We start from the raw sequence: 15,302 nt of genomic DNA on the forward strand, positions 1-15,302 counted from the left end.
ATAAACATAGCAGGTTAAGAGCTTTTCTGACAACTAAAAATGGAAACATCCTAAAAATGAAGGCAATAAAGTTAATCAGCTGAATGAGTCAACACTTGCTGGTAGCAGCGTCCCTATGGCAGTGCAGTTGGGTTAACCCTTAAATGATGGGTTCCAGCAATAACTTCCTTGACTATGACTCGGGGGAGGGCATTGTATGAAATGTAACGGCAAAGTGGCAGTTTGGGCGGCTAAGTGGCAGATGAGAGTCAATGTTGATAACATCTGCAGCTACTTATACTCTTAATGGGGAAAATCCTTTTTGGAGAAAGACTTGGGGGAGGGGTGCTTGTGGATGATAAACTTGCTTCTGGCAGTCAGCAGCAGGTCAGCGAGATTTGGTCATGGACTAAACAGGCCATAGAAACATGAGAGGAGGGATATTCTTTCACTTTACACAGCACTGGTAAGTCTCCATCTAGAATACGCCATGTTGTTTTGGTCTTCAGTGCTTTAAAGGGGCAGTAATAAAATAGAGAAAGTACAGAGAAGAGCGACTAAGCTGATAAAGGGAATGGAAGGGATCAGTTAAAGGGAAAGGCAAGTTGGGATTGGTTACACTGGAGAAGAGAGACAGTTAAGGGGGATATGATCAGTATATATAAATATATAAGGGGGATATGATCAGTATATATAAATATATAAGGGGATATGATCACTATATATAAATATATAAGGGGATATGATCACTATATATAAATATATAAGGGGATATGATCACTATATATAAATATATAAGGGGATATGATCACTATATATAAATATATAAGGGGATATGATCACTATATATAAATATATAAGGAGGATATGATCACTATATATAAATATATAAGGGGATATGATCACTATATATAAATATATAAGGGGATATGATCACTATATATAAATATATAAGGGGATATGATGACTATATATAAATATATAAGGGGATATGATCACTATATATAAATATATAAGGGGATATGATCACTATATATAAATATATAAGGGGATATGATCACTATATATAAATATATAAGGGGATATGATCACTATATATAAATATATAAGGGGATATGATCACTATATATAAATATATAAGGAGGATATGATCACTATATATAAATATATAAGGGGATATGATCACTATATATAAATATATAAGGGGATATGATCACTATATATAAATATATAAGGGGATATGATCACTATATATAAATATATAAGGGGATATGGAGACAAAAAGGAACACAAGAACCCCAATAGTGTAATATGTTTTTACAAGGAGTAATGGTAGAGTAAACAAGTTAATACTCACAAACCAGGGTTACCGATAGGCAACCACTGTATAGGCAGGTGGGGAGATTATCCTGACCCCACTCAGGAATAAGACGTCGCTCTCTGTAGAAGAAGAAAAAGGGGATGATACCCCTCCACTCGGGGAGGACTCAATATAGCAGTAAGACAAAACAGAGGCGCCAAAAGGATAGAAATAGCTAAAAGCACTTAAAAACCCAATGGGTAATTCAGAGGAGGTAGTAATGAACTTACCTCCTCCAAGCAGACACCAACGAAAGTGGTAATTTTCAATAATAGTTTATTCTATTTTGTGAATAAACTATTATTGAAAATTACCACTTTCGTTGGTGTCTGCTTGGAGGAGGTAAGTTCATTACTCTCTGAATTACCCATTGGGTTTTTAAGTGCTTTTAGCTATTTTTTATCCTTTTTGGCGCCTCTGTTTTGTCTTACTACTATATAAGGGGATATGATCACTATATATAAATATATAAGGGACAGAAAAAGAGAAAGTACAGAGAAGAGCGACTGAGCTGATAAAGGGAATGGAAGGGATCAGTTATGGGGAAAGGCATGTTGGGATTGGTTACACTGGAGAAGAGACAGTTAAGGGGGATATCGTTAGTAGGGTTACATTTGTGCTGGAAGTACTGTACTACCCATACGTCACTTGGGAACTTCTTTCAACAGAATCCATTATATTATGGAAGGGTTTAACTGAAGCAGGATTTCCATTTTACATATATAGCCTGCCCCCCAGTGGTAATTTTATAAAATGCAGCGTGTCATGGTTTTGGGTAAAATACTCACTTGGACAATGTTCTACTTTCCAATGAATAGAATGAACTAGTTCATGTTATTAAAAAACATTTTTTAACACTAAGGGGGTTATTTATTAAAGTCCGAATGCCAAAAACTCAAAAAATTCAAGTTTTTTTAGTATAAATCCGAGTATTTAGCGTAACAAACAAACATTTTTTGAGATTTATTATACCCTGAGGCTGCAAAAATTCAGAATCCAAAAATACTCCATCTTCAACCTGTCTAGGTCCTGTAGAAGTCAATGGCCTACTTGCAATTTGAGAATATTATTATCTGTGCTGGGTTTTCATACAATAATCCAAACGTTTTGGGCTTTTCCGCCGATTTCCCAAAAAAAGAGGACTTTTCAGATGTCAAATTTGAAAAAGTTGTGTTTTTTGTCAATCCTGTTTTTTTAATGATAAATAAGGATACATCATGGATTCTAGTTTGGTCACATTGTTTTTATTTGTTAAGCAGAAACATTTAGATTTTAGTAAATAACCCCTAAGAATCCCTTAGGCATGTGATCAATGGCATCAACGTAAAATAAAGGCACTAAGTTTGCCCAGGAGCAGTAACTCATAACAACCAATCAGCAGGTAGCATTTACTGGTCACCTGTTTAAATTCCTAAAACCTTTTAAAATCTTTATACCATCTTATTGGTTTCTATGGATTACTGCTCCTGGGCAAATGTAGTGCCTGGTATTACATTTGGGGGTTTTATATTATTGTAACTTGCCTGAATGTAGAAAGAATTGATGCACAAACAAAACAAAATTAATTATAAAAACAAATCCAAGAAGACATTTTATAAATAAGAAGCAAAAAATAAAGCATTTAACCAAAAGGACCTGTTTTAATGCTCCAGCAACTTATATACAAAACAAAGTAAAAAAAAACCAAAAACAGTCTTCAGTGTTCTGAGGGCCTCTAGTGGACGTGTGTGGAAATACACTTAGTGGAATTACTCGTATTTATGTATATTCTGGACTTTTTGCTTTTGTTGTTGTGCAGGTATGGGACCTGTTATCCAGAATGCTTGGGACCTGCGGCTTTCTGGATAATGATCTTTCAATAATTTGGATCTTAAGTCACTAGAAAATCCTGTAAACATTAAATAAACCCAATAGGCTGGTTTTGCCTCCAATAAGGATTAATTATATCTTAGTTGGGATCAAGTACAAGCGACTGTTTTATTATTACACAGAAAGGGAAATCTTTTTTAAAAAAATTGGATTATTTGAATAAGATGGAGCCTATTGGAGTTTTCGGGATAATGGGTCTCCGGATAACAGGTCCTGCTCTAGACAAGTAGGAGGTCAATAAGATTGCATCTGTTAAATGTTATTTACTTTTATTTTAAAGGGGAACCAGTGATGGTTAAAATTAAACCAAATATAGTGGATATTTCATAAACCTTTTTACTTAATATTTTCAAGACATTTAGGGGGTTATTTATTAAAGTCTGAATGCCAAAAACTCAAACAATACAAGTTTTTTTTTACTAGAAAATTTGGATTTTTAGTGAAAAAAAAAAGCTCACATTTTTTGTGATTTATTATACACAGAGGCTGCTAAAAGTCACAATCCGAAAATACTCCATTTCCAAGCTGTCAGGGTCCTGTAGAAGTCAATGGCACATTTCCCATTTCAAATTTGAAGATATCATGGTCTGTCCTAAGTTTCGGCCAAAAATCCCCAAAAATTGGGGGTTTAGAGCGATTTTTACGAAAAATGTGTGTGTTTCGGACATAAAACCCGAAAAAATTTACAATTTTACGAGTTTTTTTTCCCAAACCGATTTTATCGAGTTTTTTTTTTCAATGATAAATAAGGTCAAATCGTGGATTCTAGTTTGGTCAGAATATTTTTTACTTAAAAAATCTGAAAAGATTGGATTTTGATAATATCCCCCTAAATGGGATATTAGTCTGCTCTAGTGATGAGGGAATTATTTTGCCACGCTTGGATTCATAGTGAAATTCTACATTTTTCCATAAATTTTTATTACAAAACTGGGGCACAATTTGCAAAAAAAAATTGTCCATTTACTTTAACATTAACTCCATTTGGAGTGAGAAAAAAGTTGCGTGCGTTAAAAAAGCCTATTGACAAATGCATTTTTTGCAATTATTTTGTTGGCAAATTGAAATAGGGCAGATTTGCTCATCACTCTCTCAATCTGGCATTTTCCTGCTGCAAACAACTGGGTGGATTACAACGAGGGATTCCCTGTAGGGATCCCAATGACTTCCAATAAATCGGATCTTGAATCAGGGGCAAATGGAAGTAACCCTAGGGCTGTCACCTTCTGCCGTCAGTGAGTCTGGGAAGGGCCGGGTCCGATGACATCAGGGATGGGCCTTGTGGTGTTGGGGGTGGATGTATGATGTCAGGAGGGGGATCATAGATTGGCCAATCACTGCGCCACTCATCCAAAAGGCCTGGATGGATTTCATAATTTGGAAATCCAGACAGGCAATTTTCATCCAGTCCTCCCGAAAGCTGGGCTGTCCAGGTGAAAACCCTAATAACTCCTTTTTTGTGAACCAGAACCTTTTTATTTAACAACAGTCCAACACACAAGTACAAGTACTATTCCTCTGGGGAGTAAGTGGTGCTCTGTCCCATGGAGCCAGGACACTTGGCCTACCCTGTCTTTTACACACTCATCCCTCCCTACACTACTAACTGCCTCAATGGTCTCCTCTTCTCCTTAAATCACTGCAACATAATTTAAAAACACTGAGTTCTGGTGTGTAGTACTCACACCACAGGTGTCTCCCCCAGTGTACCAGAATCTCACAGTGAGCTCCAAGGGTCTCTACTAAGAGTCCTGCCCAGCCTAGTGGGTGTGGCCTGGGGAACTACCCTACTCTACAATCTTCTTGGTGGAGCACAAAGCTGTTCAACTCCAACTCACAGCTACTATAGTGCACTCGAATGGGTGTTACTTGCTACAAACTGAAGTCCTCATTCATGGGGTCCTTTTCTCTGACTTCCCCTAAGGTGCCCTGCTTATGTTAGGGTCCTGGCTTCTTCTGCCTCATGCCCTTCAGCACAGCCACCTTCTTTATGTAGGGACCCATAGGGTTAATGTGCCCCTTTAGCTTTAAATCCCTACATTTCCTGATCTCCCTAGTTTCTGGGCAGATGCCCATGTAACTAGATGTAATTTACATAGTTGTGTTATTGGCCAAGAGGTGCTGTGACCACTTCCTGTCACACTTTGGTATAGTAAGTAAGAAGGGGGTGAAGCTTCGTCCTTGGCTCCTGGTGTCTGATCCAGCCGGATGTTTCCAGGGAGCCTGGATACAACAAGACCCAGTAAAGTCAGTTCGCCCTAGAGGGACCTGAACCTCTAGTGTGGAAGTCGGGGTGCAGGGACCCCGTGAATGAGGCTAGTGAGTGTCAGGAATATAATTGTTATAGACTCTCTATGAGAGCAAGTGAGGGAAGAGAGAAAGAGCAGCTTTGTGCTCCATCAAGGAAGTGTAACAGGCTGTAAGATTTGCCGACAGTGAAGGGACACAGTGGATAGAGTGTGAGGCCCTCTAACCCTTCCACTGGGTGAGATTCAGACCACGTGTTTGGTATTTCTGCCTGGAGGTGCTGTACTGCCTTCACTACATCCTAGTATCCAGTATACTAGCTGCTGATTAACCCCTGGGTAGTGTAAAAATGTGCAAAAATCTAAATAGTGGACTCCAAAAAGACAGAACCATGCACTCCCTCCCCTTTTATAGACCAGGAACCTCCTTATAGGTGATAGCTAGGGAGTAATAATCGAGCGCCACATGATGGATCGCCGCCATGTCGCCTTTTTTGAAGAAGAGCACAAGCAGAGTTTCGGTAATAATAAAGACTTTGCGATTTTTAAATTACATTTTAATTTAAATTATTTGCCTTTTTCTTCTGACTCTTTCAAGTTTTCAAATGGGGGGTCACTGACCCTGACAACCCATAAACTATTGGCTCCTTGAGGCTACAATTTCTAAACTTTTAGGGGGTTCTTTATCAAAGGTCACATTTTAGAGTAATGTGAATTTTTTTTAAAACTCTAATAAATTTGATTTTATTCACAATTCGAATAGTATGTTAAATATAGAAAAATATAATAGTCTTGACCTGAAAACTCGAATCTAAATTGAAATGTGTCTTCCTCCAGAAAAAAGCTTGACTTTTGCGTGTCAAATTTCTTTTGACAAACCTCGTATTTTTTCTCCCTATTGGGCTTTATTTTCAAATCAAAACTTGGCAAACATTTGGTTCATCACTAATATTAGCATCTGCCCCTTGTTATTGAATGGGCAGTTCTCAGCAATTTTTTATTTTTATAATTTTCAAATCATTTGCCTTCTGACCCAAGTTTTCAATGGGGGTCACTGACCCTGACAACAAAACTATTGGCTCTTTGAGGCTACAATTTCTACACTTTTATTGTTATTGTAATTTTTTTATTCCTTATCTTTCTATTCAGGCCCTCTCTTATTCATATTCCGATCTCTTATTCAAACCACTGCATGGTTGCTAGGAAAAGTTGGACCTTAGCAACCAGATAGCTTCTGAAATCAGACTGGAGAGCTGCTGAACAAAAAGCTAAATAATTAAAAGAACACCAATAATAATAAAGACCACTTGTAAATTGTCTCCGAATACCTCTCTCTTAGATCAAAGGTGAACATCCCCTTTAAGGAGCGAAAGATCAGAATTTTTAAATTGGAATTCAAAAAGACCAACCAAAATTAAGTCAAAGTTTTTTTGGGTCGAATAGGTCAGTTTTCAATCTAATAGGTCCATATTTGGCCGAATTTCAGTCGTTTGAATCAAAGGAATAGCGATTTTGATCGAATTCGATTAGAAGTTTTTCCCAAAAAAACCTTTGATTTTTCAAAGTCCACCAATTGACTCCAAATTGGTTCTAGGAGGTCCCCCATAGGATAAAACAGGCCAATGGTCCCCCATGGGCTAAAACAGGCCAATGGTCAACGTTGAATTTTTAAAGAGACAGTACATGATAAATTTCGATATTCGAATTTTCAAATTTTTTGCAAATTCCAATCAAATTTGTACTATTCCCTATCAAAGTACACAAAAACAGCTCAAAATTTAGTTTTTTTCAATTCAAAAATTCCCCTCGACTTTGATAAATCTGCCCCGAAATGTGTAAGGCTTGTTTGGTTGGACTATGGGACCTAAATTTTCACCAAAAAGCTGTGGGGCAATTCTATATGGGCCCCATAATTGCAGAAAGATATCAGTTGAGTATTTTACACTATTTTTTAACTTGTGGGAAAAAACAATGTGGAATTTGAATAAATTTGCCACTGAGTGTCCCCAAAGAGAAAGAGGTTGAAAAGGTAGGATGTAAATTACTCAAAACAGATTGAATTTTGGATTATTGAGTAACTATGCCCAAATACAGGCAAATAACTTCTTAATACAATTCTTGACTAAATCAACAGCCTGTTAATATAATACCAACAGAACTGCACTGATGTGTGAACTACGTTGGTCCAAAGAGGAGGTCTATGGTCCGTAATGGCTCCATTAATGAACAGCTTTCAAGATGGCCCACCATTTCTATGAATGAATCTAGTTAATATTCACTTAATCCGTGACCCAACTAGAGTAGTGAATCTTCTCCTGAGAGGAGGAGAAGGGAGTAACTGTCCCTGGTGAGAAGGTCCTTGGTGACATTTAATAGATTTTTGCCCCGCTTCAGGTCAATGCACTAATGAGGCTTTTGAGCAAATGGAACCAGTAAGAGGTTTTGTGGATTCTCAGGCCCAGTCTATATAATTCACTTTCATGAGTGTCCAGATATTTAATAGGCTGTGCATTATCTGTTGTTACAAAATCTTACTTTTGACCTTTGTGAATTTATGACTAAATCTGAGCAACTCAACACAACCCAGGAGATTTTCACATTTCTCAGCCTCCCTTTATGGTCCGATGTTTGGTGGCTTTATAACAAGTCTATAACAACTGCTATAGCTCTGGTTGAATCCTAGTCTACAAATGACTAGGCTGGAGTCCCCAATACTTTGTCCTTTCCCCTCCATAAGGGGTGTAATGGTGGGGCAGACCCCCAGATTATGAACATATCCAAATATACACTCAGGACATCCTCCTTAAGTTTGTACTGGGACTCTTTTTACTCATCTCTTTTATACATCTCAAAGGGATCATTTCAAAGGGGGCAATTCAAAAAACATAGTCAACCTGCCATTTTTTGACACTTTGCAAACTATCCTGCAATTCTCAGTGATCCCCAACCAGTGCCTCTTGAAATTGCTTGCCAACCTCTTGGATGTTGCTCTTAGTGGCCTCAAAGCAGGTGCTAATTTTTGAATTCCAGGCTTGGGGCAAGTTTGCATAAGAACCAGTTATACTGCCAAACAGATCCTCCTGTAGGCTTCCAGTCCACATAGGGGCCAACAACTAACCAGTCACAGCCCATATTTGGCACTCTAGTAACTTTTTGCATCGTTATTTTGCTCTACAACCTTTTTTTACATTTGAATGTGGCTCAAGGGTAAAAAAAGATTGGGGACCCCTGTTCTAATTTCATTTGGAGAGGCAAAGTGAAGACTGTCAGCAGGTGCAGGTTGCAATGTATGGCTCGTGCCCCCGCCCCTTCACATTGCTTTGTACCTAGTGCCGAATCTCCAACCCAATGCTAGGTGCAGGGGAGGCCAGGCACAGGGGAGGCCAGGCACAAGGCTCTAGCACTAGCATACAGGGCTGCAGTGAATGACCCCTACAGCATCCCCATTTGGGGTACTTCTTTCCAATTTTTGGGGTAGAGCTTTAAATTCCAATTATTGCTCTTTGTGTTGATGCAAAGAGTTAACTGTAAGAGCAAGAAAGCTATTAGAAGACTCTACATAACACTTTCCGCATCACTAATTATTGGTTAAAAGAAACTGGAGGAAGTCTTAATGGGACATGGCGGCTTGTTGGGTCTCAGCCCTTCGCTTGCTGTTCAATGTATTTATAGTTAACATTAGTCTATACACCCCTGTGTCCCAGAAGGTGCCGGTTACATGTCTGTGCGTCATTCTCTGGGAACATATGGATCTAATCCCTATTGTCTCTCGGGAATAGAGAATAATATCCTGTGTGGCTGTAATGAAGAATAGATAACGAGGCTATTGACTAAGTGCAGGCGCAGTCTCATTTACTTGCTTTCTTTCCAGAATAACTGTGGATCTATACTGTAACCCTTTCCTGCCGGCAGAATCTGCAAAGCTAAATATATTTTATATTATATTACATTATATATATAATATGTCCTATACACAGAGCAGATTCCTATTTCTCTTGCTGCCTGATCTTTCAGCCAATGGGACAGGATCAAGTGTTATACCCAGAGGCAGAACTGCTAAATGAGTGAGGCTTTAATTGCAGGAGGATATTATAGTAAACAGTAATGATGGACGAATTTATTCGCCAGGCGCGAATTTGCGTTGAATTTGCGCGATTCGCCGCCAGCAAATAAATTCGCGAAACGCCCGCGAAAATTGACGCCGGCGTCAAATTTTTTTTTTGAAAAAACGGACACCGGCGTCAAAAACAAGACGCCGGCGCCGTTTCGCGTATTTTTTGCCGTTTCGCGAATTTCGCACGAAATTTTTTTTTTCGAAAAAACGGACGCCGGCGTCAAAAACGAGACGCCGGCGCCGTTTCGTGTATTTTTCGCCGTTTCGCAAATTTTTGGGCAAAGCAAAACGGCGCAAATTCGCCCATCACTGGTAAACAGGTTTAAATAAATGTTTGCCGAAAAGATAATTGTGTTGGCCTTACAAAATATTGCAGGAACACTGGGCATAACCACTCTAGTAACTATAGAGGGAAACAGTGCCTGGGGGGTCCAGGGGCCTGGCTGGTAAAAATGATGGCTGATCCCAATGTTATTAATAGGGAATAAAGATAAATATATAGGAAGGTCAGTGATCCCAATGTTATTAATAGGGAATAAAGATAAATATATAGGAAGGTCAGTGATCCCAATGTTATTAATAGGGAATAAAGATAAATACTGTATATAGGAAGGCCAGTGATCCCAATGTTATTAATAGGGAATAAAGATAAATATATAGGAAGGCCAGTGATCCCAATGTTATTAATAGGGAATAATGATAAATATATAGGAAGGCCAGTGATCCCAATGTTATTAATAGGGAATAAAGATAAATATATAGGAAGGCCAGTGATCCCAATGTTATTAATAGGGAATAAAGATAAATATATAGGAAGGTCAGTGATCCCAATGTTATTAATAGGGAATAAAGATAAATATATAGGAAGGTCATTGATATGATCCCAATGTTATTAATAGGGAATAAAGATAAATATATAGGAAGGTCAGTGATCCCAATGTTATTAATAGGGAATAAAGATAAATATATAGGAAGGTCAGTGATCCCAATGTTATTAATAGGGAATAAAGATAAATATATAGGAAGGTCAGTGATCCCAATGTTATTAATAGGGAATAAAGATAAATATATAGGAAGGTCAGTGATCCCAATGTTATTAATAGGGAATAAATATAAATATATAGGAAGGTTAGTGATCCCAATGTTATTAATAGGGAATAAAGATAAATATATAGGAAGGTCAGTGATCCCAATGTTATTAATAGGGAATAAAGATAAATATATAGGAAGGTCAGTGATCCCAATGTTATTAATAGGGAATAAAGATAAATATATAGGAAGGCCAGTGATCCCAATGTTATTAATAGGGAATAAAGATAAATATATAGGAAGGTCAGTGATCCCAATGTTATTAATAGGGAATAAAGATAAATATATAGGAAGGTCAGTGATCCCAATGTTATTAATAGGGAATAAAGATAAATATATAGGAAGGTCAGTGATCCCAATGTTATTAATAGGGAATAAAGATAAATATATAGGAAGGTCAGTGATCCCAATGTTATTAATAGGGAATAAAAATAAATATATAGGAAGGTCAGTGACCCCAATGTTGTTAATTGGGAATAAAGATAAATATATAGGAAGGTCTGTATTTTTTTCCAGAAAAGGTGGCAACCCTATACATACCCCTCTCCCCAGTTGCTCACCTACCTAAAAGCTTGTAGGTGGCCTGTTTCGGCAGGGAGCTGGAGTTGCAAGTGGGCCCTCTGAAGATTTTCCAGGGGGGGGGCACACACAGTCACCCCCTGTCCCCACCAGAATGCCAGCAAGCTTTCTAGTAGGCAAGTGGCTGAGGAGGGGGAGTTCCCCATATTTCTGTCATTTTCCATGTAGCACACGCCTTCTCCAGATGCCCCTCTTCACCTTATTCCAAGCTGGTTATTTGGTACTGGGGCATCTTAAGCCAGTGGGTAACACAGTACTACTGAGACTTGGTATCTGGATAAAGAAGGTGTATCTCTATATTGTTTAGGAGACTCTCCTCCATTCTTCTCTGCAGGGGAAGATTAATGCACAGGATCTCCTAGGGGTCCAGTGTGATCAGATGTCCATCTAGTTTTTTCTTTTCAATTCAATACAATTATTTCTATTTTCTTTACTTAAAGGGATACGGTCATATGATTACATTTTTTATATCTAAATGACACTGTTTATACTGCAAATAATTCACTGTACAATATAAAATGTCATTCCTGAACCAGCAAGTGTATTTAGTTGTAATATTGGTGTGTAGGTGCATCTCAGGTCATTTTGCCTGGTCATGTGATTTCAGAAAGAGCCAGCACTTTAGGATGGAACTGCTTTCTGGCAGGCTGTTGTTTCTCCTACTCAATGTAACTGAATGCGTCTCAGTGGGACCTGGATTTTACTATTGAGTGTTGTTCTTAGATCTACCAGGCAGCTGTTATCTTGTGTTAGGGAGCTGCTATCTGGTTACCTTCCCATTGTTCTGTTGTTAGGCTGCTGGGGGAAGGGAGGTGGTGATATCACTCCAACTTGCAGTACAGCAGTAAAGAGTGACTGAAGTTTATCAGAGCACAAATCGCTTGACTAGGGGCAGCTGGGAAACTGACAAAATGTCTAGCCCCATGTCAAATTTCAAAATGAAAAAAAAGAATCTGTTTGATCTTTTGAAAAATGGATTTCAGTGTAAAATTCTGCTGGAGCAGCACTATAAACTGATGCGTTTTGGAGAAAAAAAAACATGTTTTCTGTGTTAGAATCCCTTTAATTTTATTGTGCTACTGGGTCTGGTCAGACACACCTGCTTCGAGAAGGTAGTGAAGGCATAAATTCCAAATTTCCCATTTTTCACTGACAGCTCAACCAGGTCTGTTACTGAAATGTCCCGACTTTCTCTTTGATCTCCTGCACTAAACAGCCAGAAAAATATACAAAGTTTCTAACTTAATTGGATTTTGGCCCAGAATAGATATTAAGATAACTTAGACTTACAGTTTAAAGGGTAATTCACCTTCATTAGTAAAACTGTAATAACACATAAAAACCACAGAAATATGTTCAAACTTTCATAACCTGCCAAATGGACATGGTAATTATGGGGGTGTGGCCACAACAATGGGTGTGGTCAACAATTTCACCACACTCCGTGGGGCAAATCTATTTGTCCGCCTTTCTGTATCCAAAATGTTGGGAGGTATAGTAAAGGTTCAGCCAGATGTGTGCAGAAACAGTGACTGGCACAGGCTGAACCTGACCCAATGTAGAGACTCACACATCTCTGGATCTGCATTCAGGGGGGGGGGGGGTCTGTGGATGTAGCCTTGGGACCCCTACAGCATTCTTTTCATTCAATGATTTAAACTAATCCACTATGGGGGAATAAGAGAGGGACTGCCTGTATGGGAGAATAAGAGAGGGACTGTCTATATGGAAGAATAAGAGAGCGCTACCCCAAGACAGGAGACTCTGTGGAGCCTGCTTCAGTACTCCAGGCTCAGGCTTTTGGGCCCAGCCTTGAGGAAAGTTTGGATTGTTCTTCTGACTCCAAGAAATTGGAGTTTGGAGCAGTTGGAGAAGGGGTGGGGAGACCTGAACAGGAGGAGCTGAGTGGAGGCCATTGTGTTGCAGTGGAAGTGGAGGCAGGTGAGATGGAGGCCCAGGCCCCTGCCAAACAAACTGCAGAGAAAAAGACTGCTGGAGGCAGAAAGTCTGAGCCATCAGAAACCAGAAGGAGTGGAAGAAACACCCAGAGGCAAAAGAAAGTGTCTGAACTTACCCCGGGAGCTGCTGAGGAGGAAACACGTACCTTATTTTCTGGTGCGGTGAGTACTAAATCCCCTCTTCCCAAAAGCAGAAAACACCAGCGCTCTGCATCTCTGGGGGCTTCACCTTCTGATGTTACAGTGGGGGCTGAAGCCAAACTGGATGCTAAAGGCACATGTCATGGGGAACCACAGGGTGGAGGTGTGTCTGTGCATGAACTACAACTCCCATCATCCCCTGTAGGCATTTCTTCTGGCAGCCAAATTAGTCAGACTGGGGGTGGTGAATATGTGGTGCCAGAAACACCCCTTGAAGACTGTGCTGCAACGTATAAACCAACTGCACAAAGGAGAATGGGTGCACCCACTGATGTAAACCCCCAGGTACCCAGTCATAAGGATATTGCTTTTCCCCACTGACACATATTTATGAAGATGATGTGTGGACAGGGTGGTGGAAAACGGAGGTGAAACTTAAGGTAATTAACACCCCCAACATCTGCCCACAACCTTTTTCATTGGCAAAGAGAAGTGCGTTTGTTTCTATTTCGGCCAAATGAGAAAGTGCTTGAAATGTGGTTTCCTGAATCATCTTGCTAGCTCCTGTCTGGTGGAGAGGTGCGCTTACTGTGGAAAGATAGGCCACACAAAAAAGGTGTGTAAAACCATTATGTGCAACCTCTGTGGTAGGATGTCAGGGTGGGTGAGCTGGTCACATCTTCCCAAAGGCAGTTCTACCACAGGGTGAACCTATTTTGCTGCTCCTCTTGCTCTGAGAGACTGTGTAGGGAACATCCTTCAGAAAAGCCTTCACTTCCTTAATGGCAAGAGACTCCCTGCTAAGTTATTTGACAACTGTTGGCTTTCACTCCAAGGGAAACTCTATGTCCGAGGCAACTTGACTTATCTTACCATTGGCAGCAAAGATCGTCCCTGGGGGTGTAGAGAGGTGGAGATCCAAGAGCACTTTCTTGTTAGTTGCCCAGTGACTAGAGATGTGTATAGTCAGATGGCAGCAGCTCTTAATATCCCACTCCTTAACAGTCTGAACTATACAGACTCAGCCTATGGGGTTCCCATTATACAACTCCCACTGGACCATGAAACAATTTACATCATGGTTAAAGGAGTAGAGGGTGCTCCAGAATTAGTTATAGGTAAGTAACTCACCGAACAGTGAAGGTGGTCCAGGTGCACCAGCCCCAGACCCTCAGCTCCAGGGAGCGGTACAGCAGAAGATAAAGAAGCAGGGCTGACCGGCACTCATGGGTTCCATGACTAAGCACCCTGAGGGGTGGATGGAGATGGAGCTAATATTTAAATTTTTCTACTAATAAATGTATCTTTTAACTGAATATCTCTGGTCTTGTGGTTCCGTATGAGTGCCGGTCAGCCCTGCTTCTTTATCTTCTACAATTTACATCATACTTGCATGTACGCGGTACCAGATCTGGCAGCATAGATGCAGGAGATCCTTCAGATATGACTATAAAGAAAGTCTGATGTTTTTGTTGGGTGATGGAAACTGGAGGAGGTTGGTCCAGGAAAGATTTTTCTGGAATGCTCATTTGGGTTGACGGTGGGGGAAGGAAGGCCGTATGGACAAACCAAGACTTGGCAAACTGGCCTTTTATTTGGTGTGTTTGATGGAAAAGTTGCCAATGGACAGAGGGATGGACTCTACGGGCTGGAGGGTGTATGGGTGCGTTTGCGGGATTTTTGTTTTGTCTAATGATTTGTGAACTGTTTATGAAATGATAATTATTTAATGTAAAGTGATCTTATAAATAAAAAAAATCTATATATTAGGTACCTATCTTGTGCTACCAATCCCTATTTCTGTAGGGAAATGAGAGAGAGCAGACAGTAACCCTTCCAACACTTTCCTCTTGTCTCTATATATTAGGTACCTATCTTGTGCTACCAATCCCTATTTCTGTAGGGAAATGAGAGAGAGCAGACAGTAACCCTTCCAACACTTTCCTCTTGTCTCTATATATTAGGTA

The 15,302-nt window shown here is 39.6% G+C and overlaps 1 protein-coding gene across 1 annotated transcript in view; it reads left to right on the plus strand.

Annotated features, from left to right (window-relative positions):
• Positions 1-322: 322 nt before the first annotated feature.
• syt4.S (synaptotagmin 4 S homeolog) overlaps positions 323-15,302 on the plus strand; it is a 40,987-nt gene continuing 26,007 nt past the window's right edge. Inside the window, exon 1 of the mRNA XM_018244620.2 lies at positions 323-445. The gene's annotated coding sequence lies outside the window, so the exon portion shown is untranslated. The remainder of the gene's footprint in view (positions 446-15,302) is intronic.

Source organism: Xenopus laevis, chromosome 1S (assembly GCF_017654675.1).
Source record: "Xenopus laevis strain J_2021 chromosome 1S, Xenopus_laevis_v10.1, whole genome shotgun sequence".
NCBI classification, from domain to species: Eukaryota; Metazoa; Chordata; class Amphibia; order Anura; family Pipidae; genus Xenopus; species Xenopus laevis.